Source organism: Coenobita brevimanus, chromosome 77 (assembly GCF_032717465.1).
Source record: "Coenobita brevimanus isolate Jiangsu-jjx chromosome 77, ASM3271746v2, whole genome shotgun sequence".
NCBI classification, from domain to species: Eukaryota; Metazoa; Arthropoda; class Malacostraca; order Decapoda; family Coenobitidae; genus Coenobita; species Coenobita brevimanus.
Genome location: NC_137030.1, coordinates 12,110,250 through 12,123,347, shown reverse-complemented (window position 1 = coordinate 12,123,347; position 13,098 = coordinate 12,110,250).

Below are 13,098 nucleotides of genomic sequence, written 5' to 3'. Positions count from 1 at the left end.
AAGGTCTCAAAAGATCTTAGTAACTATCGACCCATTAGCTTATTATCAGTCATTTACAAACTCTTCACTAAAGTCCTTACAAACAGAATAACAACAATTTTGGAGGAAAACCAACCTCGTGAACAGGCAGGATTCCGAAGCGGATATTCGACCATTGATCATCTACATACAATGAACCAGCTAATTGAGAAAAGAATATAATAAACCACTTTGCCTAGGTTTTGTTGATTACGAAAAGGCTTGCGACTCAGTGGAGCCCATAGCAATTATAAATTCATTGCAAGAACAAGGAGTGAATGAGAACATTGTAAACCTGCTCGAAAACATGTATAAAGAGGGAACTGCTACAGGTAAATTACATAAGGACTCAGAAAAAATTAAGATTGAGAAGGGCGTGCGTCAGGGAGATACAATTTCACCAAAATTATTTACAGTATGCCTAGAAAGTATTTTCTAAAAAGCTAGACTGGGAAAACAAAGGAGTGAACATTGAGGGAGAAAAGCTAAACTATTTAAGATTTGCAGTTGACACTGTCCTAATCTCAGAAACGGCGGAGACATTGCAAGAAATGTTAAATGACCCGAACAGAGAAAGTCTAAAAGTAGGACTGAAGATGAACCGAAGTAAAACTAGTGTAATGTTTATTCCACAAACACCAAAGAGAGTCATCAGAATAAGCGATGAAATTCTTGAAGTAGTTGAGGAGTACAACTACTTGGGACAAATACTAAAATTAACGAAAGATAATGATAGCGAAATAAAAAGACGCATTACAATTGGATGGAAAGCTTTCGGTAAACATAGAGACATTATGAAAAGTAGCTTGCCAGTTTGTATGAAACGAAAAGTATATAACGAATGTATAATTCCAGCTATGACGTATGGTTGTGAGACCTGGAAACTGACAAAATCAATGAAAAATACATTAATCCCTTCTCAGAGAGCTATGGAAAGGTCAATGTTGGGAATATCTTTAAGAGACAGGAAAAGATCAACATGGGTGAGAGCGCAGACTAAAGTCAAAGATGTTATAGAAGTTATAAAAGAACAGAAATGGAGGTGGGCAGGCCATATAGCAAGAATAAGGGATAACCGATGGAGTAAGAGGCTGACGGACTGGACACCAAGAGAATGTAAGCGTAGCAGAAAAAGGCCAAACAGGAGATGGAGAGATGAGATAGAGAAATTTGCAGGGAAAACGTGGCAAAGATTGGCTCAGTCAAGGAATTCGTGGAAAGGGTTGGGGGAGGCCATTGTTCGGCAGTGGACTAGTTATGGCTGATGATGTTGATGATGATATATATATATATATATATATATATATATATATATATATATATATATATATATATATATGTGTGTGTGTGTGTGTGTGTCCCCCTCCCCGTGGCGGGGGGGACACAATCTGGCCGCACTATGGTGTGGTACTACTACTCTGCGGCCAGGTTGTGTTAGGAAGAATACTGCCACCATATTCCCTGTGTGTCGTAAAAGGCGACTAAAAGGGGCGGGGTGAGGGGACTAGGGACCCCCTCCTCTTTTTCTTAGTTCCTAAAAAGAGACAGGCCAGAGAAAGGGATGGGGGATGGAGTTATCCCCGTACCCTGAAGATTGGGTCTATGAATGTGCGTGGATGTAGTACAATTGAGGCTAAAAAGGATGAGATTGGGAAAATGCTTGTGAAAAGAAAATTGGATGTGTTAGCTTTGAGTGAAATGAAGATGAAAGGGAAGGGTGAGTCAATGTATGGAAGTGTGAATGAAAGATTGTCAGGTGTTGATAGAGGAAGGGCAAGAGAAGGTGTGGCCATCTTAGTGAGTCCGGAAGTACAGCAGTGTATGATTGAATAGAAGGAGGTGTCATCGAGACTGATGTGGGTGAAGCGAAATTTGAATGTGTGGTGTGGGTATTTGTGAGTGCATATGGGCCTGGTAGTGAAAGGGATGAAGAAGAGAGGGAGTCATTATGGAATGATGCTGATTGGTCTGCAGAGTTTTGGAGCGAATGTGAATGTGGTAATGATGGGGGATCTGAATGCTAGAGTGTGAAATGTAGCAGTCGAAGGCGTAGTTAGTATGCATGGTGTGCCTGGAAGAAATGAAAACGGGGAACGAATGATGGGGACGTGCGTTGAGCAAGAGATGGTTTTTGGAAATACCCTGTTTGAAAGGAAAGATATTTATAAGTATACATGGGTGAGACAGGAGGGTGGAAGGTTGTTGATAGAGCATTGATGGACTATATGGTTGAGTCCAGGAATGTAGTAGGAAGATTGTTGGATGTGAGAGTTCTGAGAGGGCAGGGTGGAGTGGAGGTATGTCTGACAACTACCTGGTGGAGGGAAAGTTAAGAGTAGGTAAGAGATGGGTGAGAGCTAGGATGGTTAGGTGTGGCAGGGAGGTTTTGAACGTGAGTGAGTTGGATAAAAGAAAGAAAATGACAGAGTATCAGGAGAAATTGAAAGATGAGTGGAACACTGTGAAAGATCAGGAAAATGGCAGTGTGGAGAAGGAATGGCAGTTGTTTAAGAGTGCTGTGGTGGGGCATGAGGAAGAGGTGTGTGGTGTGAGATGTGTGGGTTGTGGAGTAAGAAACGGAAGTGAATGATGGTGCGAGGAAGTAAGTAAGGCTGTGGCTGAGAAGAGATGTGCATATGAAGTGTGGGTGCAGAGGAAGGATGTGTCATATGAGAGGTATAAGGAAAAGAGGAATAGGGCGAGAAGGGGTGTGTGTGATGCTACAGTGGCAGCAGATGCGAGGTGGGGTAAGCCGCTGACTGAAAATTTTCAATACTCGTAGAATAAGAAAATGTTCTGGAAGGAGGTGAAAAGAGTGTGAATTGAGAGTCTGGGAGGAAGAGTGAGTAAAAGCAGAGGATGGAAGGATGTTAATTGAGATGGATGCAGTAAGGAAGAGGTGGGCAGAGTATTTTGAAAGATTGTTAAATGTAGAGGAGGAAAGGGTGGCTGAGATTGCGGCAGATGGAAGGGTGCAAGGAATAAATGTGTTGGGAGAGTTGAATGATTCTTTGATCACAAAGGAGGAAGTACAGGAGGCAGTAAAGGAGATGAAAAAAGGGAGAGCTGCAGGAATGGATGGGTGTACTGTGGAATGCCTGAACGGTAGTGGGGCAACTATTGTTGACTGGTTAATAAGATTGTTGAATGTGTGCTTTGTGAAAGGTATGGTGCCAGTTGACTGGGCAAGTGCTTGTGTGGTCCCATTGTATAAAGGCAAGGGTGATAAGTATGAATGTACTAGCTTTAGGGGTATAAGTCTGTTGAGTGTTGTATGTGTTGTATGTAAGGTGTATGGTGGAGTGTTAATTAAGAGAGTTAGAGAGGGTACAGAGGGAGTGATTGGTGATGAGCAGTGTGGCTTTAGGAGGGATGGGATGCGTGAATCAGGTGTTTGCTGTGAGACAAGTGTGTGAAAAGTATTTAGTGAAAGGCAAGGATGTGTCTTGGGCGTTAGTGGATTTAGAGAAAGCGTATGATAGAATTGATAGGGAGGTTTTGTGGACTGTTTTAAGATTGTATGGACTTGATGGTAGGTTACTATAACGGGTGAAAAGTTTTTATGTAAATAGTAAAGCATGTGTAAGAGTGGGAAATAGTGTGAGTGAATGGTTTCCCGTGAGAGTGGGGCTACGGCAGGGATGTGTGATGTTGCCTTGGTTGTTTAATATTTATATGGATGGTGTTGTAAGGGAGGTGAATGGAAGAGTTTTAGGTGGAGGTCTGAGTCTGGTGAATGTTGGTGGTAGAGAGTGGAATCTGAAGCAGCTGCTGTTTGCAGATGATACTGCGCTGGTGGCTGATTCAGAGGAGAGATTGAGACAGTTGGTAGATGAGTTTGGAAGGGTGTGTAAAAGGAGGAAATTGAAAGTAAATGAGAATAAGAGTAAAGTGATGAAGTGTACGAGGTCGGTATATGGTAGGGGGATGAATATAGTTTTGAATGGTGAGTTGCTTGAGGAGGTAGAGTGTTTTAAGTATTTAGGGTCACATGTTGCTGTGGATGGAAGAACAGATGCAGAAGTGAAGTTTAGAATGATTGAAGTACGAAAGGAGCAGGGAGGAATTAAAAAAGTGTTAGTTGTCGTTCGCTTAGAATGGATGTAAAGAGAAGGCTGTATGACTGTGTTGTGGTACCGACTGCATTATATGGGGCTGAAACATGGAATATGGGTGTAACAGAGAGGAAGAGTTTGAATGTAATGGAGATGAGGTGTCTGAGGAGTATGTGTGGAGTGACGCATATGGATCGAGTGAGAAATGATGAAGTGTGAAGGAGAATTGGAGTTATTCGGGAGATGGCTGATCGAGTTGAGCAGAGGGTGTTGCGATGGTTTGGGCATGTGGAGAGAATGGATAATGAGCGATTGGTGAAAAAGATAACTAGATCTGATGTGAGAGGTGTAAGGCTGAGAGGGAGACCACGAATAGGATGGATGGACAGCGTGAAGAGAGCGTTGGATGCGAGAGGGATATCTGTTGAGCATTGAAGAGTGGCTGTGCATGATTGAAATAAATGGAGAGAAACTGTGCATGAATAAATGATGACGCAGCCCTGGGGGGATATTCTCCCGCATTTGGTCTGATCAGCTAATCAGGTCAGGTGCATGTAAGGGGATGGATCTGTTATGATGTGGCCGGGGTTAACCAGCTCTGCTGTCGGGCCCTGCTGCGAATGTCACTGATTGCACTGCACAGTTGACCCTCGTGCGGTTTGGTGTGGTGAGGATCTGTCCCTTCTCCCCTTTGGGGTTAAGATGCGAATGAAAGTATTTGAATGGATGAGTAAATGGGGAGTGTGTCGTCCTGTCTCGGCTACCTCCCTTTCCTTGGGGGAAGCAGCCTAGGTGTATAGATAGATAGATATATTTTCATTACTATCAATTTTATTGCCAAATGAGACAGCGTCTGAATTACCCAATGACGATTCACAGTTAGTAGAACAACAGGGTAATGTAACAAACATACATAGTTCTCCATGAACTAAAGATAAAGAAACGAAAACTCCAGAAACTGATGATGATGGTGCTTCTTGGATACCTTTCTCTTATGTAGAAAGTGACGATTTTTGCTCTGTCTTACACACCTATGAAAATATACTCACGAGGGTTCACAGGTCAGGAAATACTTAAGCAACTTATCCTTCCCATTACAAGGGACTTCAAGTGAATTTAACGAAACAAACAAATAACATGGCTAGCGGAGGTAATACCTATCTATCTATCTATCTATAGCCCGACGCCCTAATCCCGCAAAGGGTGGCAGCAGACAAAACGCCTCCAAGTCACTCTGTCACCCACCATTTGACTACCCTCCCCCAAACTCACCCCCCCCCTCCCTCATATACCTCTCAACTCCATCCCTCCACCTCATCCTCGGTCTACCCCTCCCTCTCCCTCCCTCCACCTCACCTACATACACCCTCTTAGTCAGTTTTTCTTTCTCCATTCTCTCCACATGTCCAAACCACCTCAGTGTATTTCTCCTAATCTTCTCAACCACATCCACATCTACCCCACAACGTTCCTTCACTTCTTCATTCGTCAACCTGTCCCTCCACGTCACTCCACATGCTCCTCTCAAGTAACTCATTTCCACTGCTCTCACTCTTGATTTGTTCCCCTCTTGCAAGGTCCACGCCTCGCTTCCGTACGTCAGGGTAGGGATCACAATACCATCATGCAGTGACTTCTTAACTTCCATACTCACCTCCCTATTTCTCATCACTGCTTTCAGTGTACCAACAACCTTCCTTCCCTGCTGTACCCTTTCACCTACTTCATCCCTCAAAGTTCCATCCTTACTCATCACACTACCCAAGTACTTGAATGCACTCACATTCTCCATATCCTCACCATCCAACCTCACTGCACACTCTGTGACTTCATTTCTCTCAAACACCATAACTTTACTTTTGTTTACATTAACTTTCAGCTTCCTCCTCCTACACACTGTCCCAAATTCATTCACCAAACCTTGCAACTCCCATTCATTTTCACTCAACAATACTGTATCATCAGCAAACAGCAACACCGGAAGCTTCCAAATCTCACCCTCATTCATTAGGGCCAGCCCCACATCCACTGCCCTACCTTGCACCTCCTTTACAACCCCATCCATATATATATTAAACAGCCATGGAGACATCACACACCCCTGTTTCAGTCCCACATTGAGATCAAAGAACTCACAGTTCCAAATTCCCCACCCCATGTCTATGTTTATCATGAGGATAGAAATCTCATAAAATTCTCAGGCACAGAAAAGGATTGCATCGATGTGATGTCCCTTATAAATCAGTGTGAGCAACTCCTTGTTAAGAGACATATAACAGATGAAAGTGAGAAGATTGCTGTTTTTTCTTATTGAATTAACCAAGAACGAGATCCAGCTAGTGATCTATTCAGATCTGATAAACTCATACGAGCTCAGACATGTGATGAGTTTAAGACAGAATTCCTGAAGAAATTTTCTGGAGGTATAAATTTCTTGCCAGGTATAATTCCAGAATTATGTAAGCTTGTGAATCTTATGAGAGAACGTACAACCAATCCAGTCTTAGGTGAAATAATAGCAGATGTATCCAGAAATAAGAGAAATCAAATATGGTAACAGCTAATGGGAAGATGTCATCACTGCATGTCATAGACATCCTTGGTTACGTAGCTGCTGTGTAAATTACCCGATAGGGCAGTGGTTTCCAACCTGTGGGGCGCGCCCCCCTAGGGGGGCTGCCTGGGGGGGGGGCGCAAAGGCTTGATAAAGAGGGGAATTATTTTGAAAACTATGAATTATGATGGAATTCAGTAATTTCTAAATATGGAGAAAATATTTCAGATATGGATAAGAAATCTAGTTATCTGAATATAAACAATTTCAAAGATTAAGAATCTATGATATTTATGGACATGTGCCAGCTATGCCACTAAAATACAGTATTTGAGGAAGGGGGACACAGGGAACGTGTCATTCAGTGAGAGGGGCAAGCATTAGAAAAGGTTGGAAACCACTGGGATAGGGTATTAAAGATAGCTAACACTGTACCATACACCCCAGGAATGTGTTTGTTAGATTTTATGAACGAGGTAGAGATGAATTGTAGCAAAGCAGTGGTGAGTGAATCACAACCCAATACAACCAGAATGAGAATTATAGACACAGTAGCAGCCATGAATACAGCTAGCACAGAACAAAACTGATCGCGACCCAAAAATAGACAAACCAGGCAACCCCTGAGGTTGAGGTAACGATCACAAACACCAGGCCACGGACAGCCTCAAAATTTTGCACATATTCCAAGCAGAAACCGTGCCACAGAAAAACCTAAATATAGAAAGTCATCTTGAGGGTCACATTCGAGAGAAAGGTCCACTCTGTTATTATTGTGCGAATCCAGGTCACACAAAAAATGAATGTTATATTAACAATAAAGAGGTCAAGCAAAAGGCAAAAGGATATGAACCATACTGTAGGCACCACAAGTCTGCCGGGCACTGGACCTCAAACTGTAAAACAATAGAAAAATTGGTTTCTATTTTTAAGTCAATGGAAGGTCAAGCCACGACAAAAAAACGACCAACCATAAATAAAGTCAAGTCTAAAGTGCACATAAGAGGCATGCTTGGCAATGAGTGTACCTGGGTGCCTGCTTCATGTGAAGATCAAAACATTTAATTATACTTAGGTACAAGCTCTCAAGTGAATTTAATAACACAGAAGGAATTAGAGAGTATTTTTAGAAATAAAAGAAAATAACTATCTTGGAGGAATCTGATTTAGACTTATAAGCAAACAAATAACCATAAAGGGCATGATACACTTAGACATCACTTATACAGAGACTGTGAGGCCAATCTCTGCTATTGGATACATATATAGTAGAAAACTTTGCAGTAAGAGCTAACATGTTATTGGGTTTGAGAACTATGAGGACAGGGAGTATAATTTTACTCAAACACATGAATGGGACAGATTACAATAATGAATTCATAGGGAATTATGATCAAAATTGTCACCCATCAATAGCAGAAAATCAAAAAAAGTTGGAACTATCAAAAATCTAAACAGAAATAATCAGACAAGGGTAGAGATGAACTCACACCATCCCTCCCAGCCCCCCCCCCCAGCCCCTTTGCCTAGAGACCGAGGTTACAATAAAACCACAACAGTATTTCCCGCACATCTCACCAATGATGTAGTTATTCCGCCGAACTCATATATGAAAGTCACCATGAAGAGGAAACTGAAGAATAGTACTGTTCTTGTCTTAGAAGAATTATGTAGAGTGAAAGGACTCTCAGTGGAAAACGCATTGTGTCAGGTGAATAACAATGAGAAAACTCGTGTGTTCCTATTTAAACAGATGAATGGGGAAATTAAGATAAAAAAGGGGACTTGTCTATGCAACTTAGAGACATGTCCAACTATAGCTGGAACTTCAAGTAAGATAAAACCTATAGACACAGAATCCATGAAGAGGAAATTGATTCACTCAGGAATATTTTATGTAGAAAATTATCTACTAGATTTGTTACAGAAACATCGACAAACTGTAGCATTACCTGGAGAAGAATTAGAGTGTACTAACCTGATTAAACACATGATTAACATGCACCCAGACACACAACCAATATATTTACCAGCCTATAGAGTAACACACTCACAACATACTCTTGGAAATCAGTATGTTGATGAAATACTAGAACTGGGTATTACTGAGCCATCAGTCTCCCCGTGGAATGCTCCATAATTTCTTGTGCCCAAACGAAACAGAGAAATGCGTGCGGTAGTAGAATTCTGTAAATTAAACCAACACACAGTCCTAGACCAGTTTCCTATTCCATTGCTAAGTGACGTCTTTCAAAATATTGGACCAGAAAATAATATATTTTCCACAATCGATTTGCTTAATGGCTACTATCAAATATCCCTTGATCAAGAGTCACGCAAATACACTGCTTTCTCCACAAATACTGGGCATTACCAATATAAACGAATGCCGATGGGGTTAAGAACAGCACCAGGCACATTTCAAAGATTAATAAATTATGAATTGTCTGGAATGCTAGGAAAGGGAATATCTGTGTACTTGGACGACATCATAATTGCAACACAGACAACATATTTTTTTTTTATGTGAAGAAGAAGGAACCAAAGGCCATGAGCCCGCAAAACTGTTCCTTCCAAAAGAAAAACAAAATACAAGAGAGAGCCAAATTCAAGATCCATTCATTTCGAGATGCCTGGACACACTGCGTTTGAAAGACCAGCTCCTACATAAGCTAGCTGATGCTGGTTTGAAAATTAAGCTGTCTCAATGCAAATTTTGCTTTAAAGAAATAAAATTCTTGGCCACAGACTAGATGCAGAAGGGATCCACAAGTCTGAGGACAAAATACAAGCAGCAAGGGATTACCCTGAACCCACAAATGTAGATGAAGTAAGACAATTTGAGGGTCTGGCGGGATATTCCAGACCTTTCATTAATCAATTCTCTCATATAGCACAACCCTTATTCCTTCTACTGATAAAAGATGCTGTATTCCAATGGGGAGAGGAACAAAAACTATACATGAATTTTTTCCAACCGGTGATCCACTTTCGTGAATGCGGCACCTGCGCACTCCTGCCACGTGATTGGTTGGTTTCAATTTCATACCTGAAGTATCATATTTACCAAAAACATTTGAACCTTATATTCCAATTCTCATAAATGCTGTTTTGCATTATCATTGTAATATACAAACAGACATGAAACGAGTATGTATCTGTGCTTCACCCAAATGGACAGTGAATTTGAGGAAGTTGAATTTGATCTTAAATATTTATTGTTATAAAAGGTACAGAGTTGATGTATCTCTCTATATTTGAAAAAAAAAAAAATGCATTTGGCTGTGTAAGTGCAAATAAAAGGTATCTTAATACTTAGCCACTTAATTGTAAGATAAGGTACCATTCTAAGTAAATTAGCGGTTTTGTCAGTGGTAAAGTGGTGTAAGTGTATAGGCGAATGGAATAGCCACTACAGAGAAGGAGGGGGGGGGGTGAATGAGAGAGGGCCAGACGGGAAAAACAAGTTGTCTTGTCTCGCAAGATGCCAGACTTTATTATGGAACACGCCTGCTCCATTGTTTCGATACCTTTGCCCATATTATACGTAAGTATATATATCCGAAACTATATAAATTTATTTATTCATTAGAGATGCAACAACTCTGTACCTTTTACAACAATATATATTTCAATTCAGATTCAACTTCCTCAAATTCATTGTCCTTTTGGGTGAAGCACAGATACCGACTCATTTCATGTCTGTTTGTTTAGTACAATGAGAATGCAAAACACATTAATGAGAACTGGAATATAAGGTACAATTGTTTTTTTGTATATATGATACTTCAGGTATGATATTGAAACCAACTAATCACGCGGCAGGAGTGCGCAGGTACCACATTCACGAAAGTGGATCATCACCTGGAAAAAAAATCGAGTATAGCTGTAGAACTACATATTATATAGATAGATAGATAAATAGATAGATAGAAGCAGGGAGTCAGATGATGAGAGGTGTTGTGTCTGCGAGAATCGAGCAGTGCTAAACATGCTTACACACTCTGATGCGAGGAATGCTTCATAGGCACACGACAGCGTCTAGTGGCCATATACACACATACACACATGCTGACACACAGGCTGCGGGAACTTTCCATCCACGAGGAACACACGTGACACACCCCTGCTACACCAGAATTTAGGAAAGAGAGCTCAGACGGAGATTACCCACGGAACAGGGAGGAGGAGAAGGAGACAGGCCTCAGAGGAGACAGGCAGGAGGTCAAGAAGAGGGATGACCCAAATGTCACTACATGACATTTGGGTCATCCCTCTTCTTGACCTCCTGCCTGTCTCCTCTGAGGAGAGAGTTTAGAAGGGGACAAGCGATCCTAGAGACAGGTCACGGGAGAAGGGCTTAGCGATTTGAGAGAGAGAGACAGATAGTGAGACAGGGAGGTAGCTACCCGGGACTTATACTCGTTCCGTGTGAGAGACTTGTTAATAATTCCAAGACAAATAAAAATAGTCCCATACTATTCTTTACCTCTCCTGTTACTACATGACATTTGGTAGCAGCGAACGTATACGAACCTCGTCTACGAATCAACATTAAATTCCTACAAAATATCAAGATTGAAAACAAGAATATCTCTCTCTCAATCAATAACACAGCCAGCTCCTAATGCTTCTCTCCATCCAGCCCCCTCCATCTCCCAGATCATCATGCTGATGCAGAGTTCAAGAGATCACACGACGCCTTGCAAGGAGTTTAACAAAATATTGATACAATATTGCAATTTCTACGACGAATCAGCGAACTACAACCATCTACAATCAACTACAATTAACAACTCTACGTCGTCTGTATAATCTTCTACACGCACCTACAAGAAGCGGCAGTCTTCATCCTACAACGAGTAAATCACAAGAAAAAAGGACCAAGAATACATCAAGAAAGAAAACAAACAAACAAACAAACAAACAAACGAAGAGTGAGAGACGACTCACAACTCATAACCACCAGACCTCACCCTCCTCTCTCTGCTACATCCACCCAACCCCCAACGCTTACGCAGGAGTGCAGAGGTCAATACACGCAGCAAAACACCAAGTCCATATTCACAACTCGTCTTACTCACCCGTCTTCACTCAAGTTACTCATCGCTACTCATTCACTCACCACAGCTACCAGTGTGGGAAGCCGACGTCACCATGTGCTGAGACGACAACACACCAATCAACCCGCGAAGGACAACGCTATCACCACTTGCAACACCACTCACACCATTTCCCACCACGGTAAAAATTAGTGAGTTACATAGTTACTTCATTTATACAATACACAGTGATAGACAATAAGCTTCTGCACAAACATATAAAACGTGTTGTATAGTTACAGCTTGAATACACATACTTCAATTATCTTCATAATTCAATCATTAAATACTTGCACCAACAATAAATATTCTATGCTGTATATATTCATTCATTTATTATAACATTTATCTACTGTCAACGAGTGTTACCATTTATACCTACATAAAATACGTGTTTCATATATACAACTATACATTAGTACATCTACAAGTGATAAAGAAAATATCCAATCACAGTTACTCAGTGAGCAATTAAAAGAACTGTATTAAACATTTATTAATTAAAGCTACCTAGTGGAAACAGATAAATTAACTTACGAAAAAAAAAAAAAAAATGGCCAACACAAATGCCGTTAGCAAGAGTGAACATCTTCAACACAATCGTGAAGACAATGATTTCCACACAGTGCTGACACACTTATTACTCACGATAGGTACAGGTGAACAACAAGTCAATGTGTATAGTTAATACTGTATATAGTGTATATATTTTTTATATAAAATAACAAAATATGGGACTATATAATATCATTTTATAATCTCTGTGCAATTATAAACTAAACTTTAAAAAAGTATCCCAAGAAAATTAGTCAGCAATTATGTAACCATGAACAACATGGAAAAAGTGTACACAAGCAAAGAGAAACAAACTATAGAAAATCAATACATACAAAAAAAAAAAAAAAAAAGAAAGAAAGAAAGAAAAGTAAGAAAGAAAAAAGAGAAATAGAGTAAGATCACATAACAAACAAATGAAAGTAAGTGTAAGTGTTACTACATATGCCAAAATACCACATAAACTACATACAAAAAAGCAAATTGTGTCTCCACAAACAAGTGGCATGACACATCATCACTATCATCGACCGCAGCATATGTTAGGACTGCAGTTATTACAATTATGTTACTCCATATTACAATAATGTAACTACAAACGATATGTAACAATTATGTAACGACAAACGATTACATTATGTTACACTTGTTACAATTATGTAACTACAAACAATATGTACCAATTAATTAACAGTTGCATTAACAAGATGTAACTTTTATGTAACTTTAACTACAATTATAAGGCCAAGACACTTATGTAATAGTTGCATTAACAAAATGTAACTACAATTATAAGGCCAACACAATTATGCAT